This window comes from Triticum urartu, chromosome 2 (genome assembly GCF_003073215.2).
Source record: "Triticum urartu cultivar G1812 chromosome 2, Tu2.1, whole genome shotgun sequence".
Taxonomy (NCBI): Eukaryota; Viridiplantae; Streptophyta; class Magnoliopsida; order Poales; family Poaceae; genus Triticum; species Triticum urartu.
The window spans coordinates 300,140,113-300,146,364 of record NC_053023.1 but is presented as its reverse complement, the minus strand read 5'-3'; the positions used below and the strand labels follow the sequence as shown (position 1 = coordinate 300,146,364).

General features: G+C 48.3%; 1 pseudogene; it reads right to left on the bottom strand.

Annotated features, from left to right (window-relative positions):
• Nucleotides 1–2,206: 2,206 nt before the first annotated feature.
• Nucleotides 2,207–5,830, bottom strand: LOC125537097 (annotated as a pseudogene).
• Between the last annotated feature and the right edge of the window lie 422 nt (nt 5,831–6,252).

Genomic DNA, 6,252 nt, shown 5'->3' with positions numbered 1-6,252 from the left:
CCCCCGCATGCAGTAGCTCGGCTCGGCCGCGCCCGCCGCCCGCTCGCCCTCGCCCCCGCCCCCGCTGCGCCGCGCTCGCCTGGCCGACTGCCCTGCACATGCAAGCGGACCGAGGCGGACGAGGAGTGGCCAAAGAGTGTCTGTCTGTGTCCGCTTTGGCCCCAAAACAAGACCAACTTTGGTCTAGGAATGGGGTGAAACAGACACGAAGCGGACGAAAAAGCAAAATAGGGTCTGTCGCTGGGTCGTCTGGTTTGTCCGTTTTACCTCAAACGGACGGGGCAGACAGAATAGAGTCGTGCGGTGGAGTTGGCCTGACTTGTGGCCCATGCGGGGTGCGGCGGCTATGGAGTGCTCGCATCAGGCGGTGGCGTGCGGGTTGGCGACTGACCAGATCCGGTCGGCTTTGGCTTTTGCGGACGATGCGTGTTGCGGGGAGTGGCTGGCGTCCCATGTAGGGCCTCTGCTCGTGTGTGGCTTGGGGGTGGTGCACGCGTAGTGGCCAAGGATGGCGTTTGTCTTCAGGGGCGGCGTTCTGTTCTGTTCTGGGCAGCACGCGGTGCGGATCACGAGCGACCTCGATTAGCCACCCGGCGGAAAAATACATGCCAGAAAAGAACATTCAGATACATTCGGCGCGGCCGCAGCCCAGCCCCTGCCACCCGAGGCAGCTGATACGACATACCAGGGTGTAACAACACCCACATACTCGGCAACGAAGCCTAGCCCCACCTCCATCATATAGTTTCTCCGAGACTGAAAGAAAAAGCTAGGCTACTTCTATTCATTATCCGTTTCCCATATGATTTTCTACACTTGTCCCTCCAAGTGACCCTGCACCGTTGGCCATAAATAAAGGACGGACCACCGCAATGGAACAAGCTTGCTTCTACCTCCGTTCGGTGACGCCTCCACGACACCAGTGAAGGTCATGCAAGGACTGGTGCAAGGTAAGCGGCAGTGCTGCTACGATGCACAAACATTGTTTCAATGAATAGGAGGTGCCGACATTGCAGGGGAGTGGTGTGAAGGCGATGCAGGGGTTGCTGGGAGGGCACTGCCATGATGTGTGAGCGCCACGTGGTGCTACGGGGGGCGTCGATGGTCCTGTAATGGAGCATCGCCAGGCAGCCAGAGCATCATTGGTGTTGCAATGAAGCATTGCTGGACCGTCGGAGCATCGCCGATACTTCAAGGTGGTGGTCACAACAGCAATGTTTCTGGAACTCCCAGAGCCCGCCGATGCTATAGACGTGGCTGATGTGTGGAAATCTCATCGGCATTTCGTTTGTGAGCTGGCCTGGGGCGTAGCCGCTGCAACCTGTGGGTTGGAGGTGGTTGCAAGCACAAGCTGATGCTGCAAGCCAACCAATTGTAGCTCTCACCAGAGCTACACACACTACTTAGGGAGCAATAATGGACTAATGGTGCGTTGCAGCCTACCCGATTGCCGAAGACGCTACGGGGAGACATGCATGTTGGGGCTCGAAGCAAGGTTATTGTTAAAATCAAGCGGCCAAACTTAGATTGTGCCTGCGTAAATCAATGGCTAGTCAGGTAACCGATCTTTTCCTGCTGCCCATCTCGTCGGTTGCCGGGTTGGCGAGGGCGATGGCGCCGGGGGGCTTGCTGTCGTCGCACAGGCAGATGAGGCCGTTGCACGTGCCGACCACGGACATCATCCGTTCCTCGGCGCTGGCGAGCACCTTCCTCGGTTTTCACCTGCTGTCGCCGCTGAGGACGTGCGCCGAGCCTCCAGCGGTCACAAGGAGGGTCGTGGGGCGGCTCCGGAGGTCCGTCTCGGTGCGCTTGTCGACGACGTCGCGCCAGCGCCGGCACACGAGGCGGGACCGGCGGCAGGCGTTGCGCGGGAGACGCCGGAGGAATCCGACACAACATTCTGCAGCGTGGGCCTGCATGTCCGACCGTGCAAAGATTTATTTTTCCTGAAGCCTTAGACGACCAGCACCAGCGTGGGCCCACAGGCAGCGGACCACGTGTGGTAAAGGACCATGACTGAATTTCAGCATGTACTCCACTTGTCCCTCAAATAGATGTATCTAGCACTAAGTTAGTGCTAGAAACATCCATTTAAAGAATAGATTTGGAACAAGCTTTTCGAATGGAGGGAGTAGAACTCTGGCTGCTGGTTGAATCGACGGGAGGGTTTGCAGATCACCACGTAGTTAACGTCGTGACTGACTCATGAGGGAACCAACTTTTGTCTGAATATTTAAGTTACAAATCAAGTAGTACTGGCGTACATGAAGACAAAGCTCCACACAGATGGAGACATCCTTAATGTAGTAAGTAATTCTTAATAACAGCAGTAAACAAGTTGAAACAGTCTGATTCCAAGTTCACGACAAGAACAAATATCTTAAATCAAATCGCAACTGTAGGCCACTTTTATTTGAGCTTCAGGCAACGAGAATAGCAGGTTCAGGACACCATTGCAGCCGAGCCACCTGCAGTTATATTCACGGACAACAGTTTCCCTACAGAGATAAAATATCAGCCCGTCAGGTAACTTCTTCAAGATATGGAGAAAACACACATATATTCAAGCCAAAAATTGCAGACAGCATGAACTATTTAAATTGCTTAATAATAAAACTAGCCATACCTCCTGTCATACTTTCATGTTTCACGGAGAGTTAACCTGGGATGATTGGCATGGAGACTTGCTTCATTCCGTATGGCAACTTCTGCAGTCTCAACTTCAGAAGATGTGCCATCCCGCTTCAGAAGAAGAACTCGTACATCTTTCAGATATGGGAGGTGCTCAATACCTAAGTAGAACCCATAGGCCTTCGCCATTGATTCAAAGAACAGATCAAGCTTCTCGAGCTTTGGCAGTGCCCCTTTCTCAAATAGAGGGGGCCCCCCAATATAAAAGAACTCCTTCAAACATCGGAATCCTCTGCCTTGCAAAACTAGCCTGTCTTTATGGACTCTGTTGGTAGAAAGTTTCAAAGAAAGTAATGCAGGCAGCTCTCCAAGTATGCCAAGAACCTCCTCTGTTATTACACTTATATGAATGTTTAGGTATGCAAGACTGGTGAGTGCTGGAGTAATCCACTTTGGCAGTTTTGAGAAACAGTATTCGGTGATGCCCTCAAATCTTTGGAGGCGAGATGGAAGAGGAGACCAGGAATCTAATAACTCCAACAGAGCTGAATTACTACCATCTATCCACACGGACTGGAGTTTGTAGCTGCCAAGCTTGCATAGCGAGGAATGAAACATCTCTGCATGCCTCTTGTGCTCTTGAGATTCTGCACCTGTCCACATGTACTGTACACGGAGTACCCTCAAATTGATCAGGCTCCCTAGCTCCTTCACTGCACCCACTGAGCTCATGGTAATATCAAAGCCTCCGATCTCCCTTAAGTTTATCATATTCTCAATCCCAATTGGTATCTTCCTCTGATACATGTAAATGCATAGATGTTGCAGTTTAGTCAGTTGAACAATTCTAGCCGGCAAGTCTCTTATTGGTGTACCCCTTAAATCTAGCGTCTCTAGATCATGTAGCATCACAACTCCAGATGGTAGCCACGATATGTCCGTTCCATAAAAGCTTAGGTACTTTAGCTGGAAAAGGTTTTCCATACCATCCATATCATAGTCCCTCAGGCCCCAGCAACCTTTAAAGTCTAGTACACGTAAAGTTTCAAACTTGGTAAGACTAGGCAAGTGTTTGATGCAACCTGATGCCGTTATTATAAGAGATCGGACATGGCTTAGATCTTTCTTTGCCAATTGAGATGCAAGCTCCTGGTCAATGTCTTGGATTGACAATCGCCGAATAGAACACTGAGAATTTTCCCAAACTGTTTGACTGCCGTTCACCACAGTGATGAAATTTTCTTCAGTGGATTTTGAAATGATAAGTTCAAGCATCATGTCATGAACTCGACAGGCCTGCACCTTCCCATCATAGTGAATATTCACTGGTTGAACAAGGCTTTTATTGATAAGCTCGTAAAAATAACTTTCTGCAACCTCTTCACAGCTCCTCCCACGCTCTTCAGAAATAAAGCCCTCCGCAATCCATTGCCTCACCAACCTTTCTCTGTCAATCACATAATCCTCAGGGAAATTACTTAAGTGCAACAAGACAGTCTTGAGGTTTGGTGGAAGATCATTATAGCTCAAGGATAGTATGTTCTTCATTCCCTCCAGACTTTGGCTTCTGTTCAAGTCAGAACCAATTGATGTTTTCACCTTCTCCCACTCTTCTTTGACACGTGGTTTGTTAGCTAGTAATCAAGATATACTGATAATTGCCAATGGCAGGCCTCCACACTTTTTCAAGATGGTATTTGAAACTTTAATAAGCATATCAGGGCAGCGCTCTTCTGAGCCAAAGATTCTTCTAAAAAACAGTCTTTCATAGTGGAGATCACTTAGAGGTGTCATTTCATAGATCTGGTCAGCATGATTTGGACAACAAGACCTTGCTACTTCCAATATGCGTGTTGTAGTTATAATTCTGCTTGAAGAATTATTCTCTGGAAAAGCACAATTGATTGCGTTCCATGCTAATATTGACCATATATCATCAATGATGACAAGATACCTAAGACAGGGGGGGTAGGAGCATAAGTTAATTACCAATATAGATGTAATTGCACTATAAAAGAACCTATTGTAAAAGTACAATCGGCTGTAAACCATGCAATGAAAAGCACAACTGGTTGTGCAATGGTGTTCATTCTGTGCACATAAAAATTACATCCTTGAAACAATTATTTTAAATAATGTTACTTACACAAAAATCATATTTCATATAACTAATGAGAAAATAATTGACAACACCATATATTACCTTTTATCTTGTAAAAGTTCTCTTAGCTTTCCAATGGATTTCTTTTCATCCCAGCTCTCCAAATCTTTTGTGAATTCATCCTAGCAAGACACCTGTGAAATCAAATCCTTGATGATTTTCTTTGTATCTGGCTTTTGTGAGACTGACACAAAAGCATGGCAGTCAAAACGCCCTTGAATCTTGCGATAGACTTCATTCGCCAGTGTTGTCTTTCCCAATCCACCGAACCCAACAATCGACAACACCCTGCGATGATGATTGCTTTCTTTTTCCAGCATCCACCTGGCAAGCTCGTCTCTTCGACTATCAATGCCAACAAGGTGTTCCTCCCCAGCAAAAAGAGCGGCCAACCGGGGATCCACACCCGTATGGCCCGAGGTGCAATAATCAATATCATCTAATTTGTAGCTAGTCTTGAGCTCCTTCACTAGCTTGATACGGAGCTTCAGGTCATCGATTTGGTTGGCAATTCCACGCCGAGCTCCGAGCGTCTTTAGACGGCGAGCGGTCTTGTGGAAGAACTCCTTAAAGCCCTCGCCGTCCCCTCCTTTGCCGAGACGGTGAATGAACTTGTCGAAAAGATCCTCTGTATCGTAGGCCAACTCCCTCACCAGTGATACCCATTCCTTCACTTGGTCATCAGGGTCTTCCAGCCTTGCATACTTATTTAGCGCACCATCCATACCTTTAAACTCAGACTGGAGGGAGTGGATCTCTCGGCGGACCCCTTTCAGGCGGCTGCACTCGCCGGCGAGCAAATCAGCGAGCTTCCCCAGCAGAGGGCCCAACGCGCCCAGCGCAGCGGTCACCACAGGCGCCATGGATCCTGGAGCTCTCCTCTCAGCCCCCCATCTTTCGCTTGTGTTTCTGCTTGTGTGGCGTGCGCTTGGAATGATAGGATAGAATAGAACGCACACAAGCGCGTGATTGGGGAGCCGGGGGTGCGTACCAGTCGCAAGCTTTCTTCGACGCCTCACCCAGCGACAACTCGATAATAATAAATATATGAAAATAACTGCTGATTTACGAGTGGCTAGCCTGTCTGTGGGATGAGATATTTCAGATTGCCAGCTATGCTGACTAGACTTGGTCCAAAACGATCGAAACATCGGCCTCAAGCAGTGAAGGGCTTCCAGCATACCACCTATCTAACGAAGAAAAGTCTAAGGTTTATTTTTAACTATAAGAAAAGTCTAAGGTTGCTAGAACGCGGTCCGCCGACACGCGCCTGCCCATGAAAAGACACCACCTCCAAAGCCATCAGAATTATCTAAACTTGACATAGCTAATTAATAGAGAGAAGTGTCCTGTCTTATGTCCGTACTTGGTCGACGCTACGTACTATATATGAAAGATAAAGATATTAAAAAGGTGAAGCTTATATGGCAAACTCAATTCCATTTTTTGGTAGTTTTCTT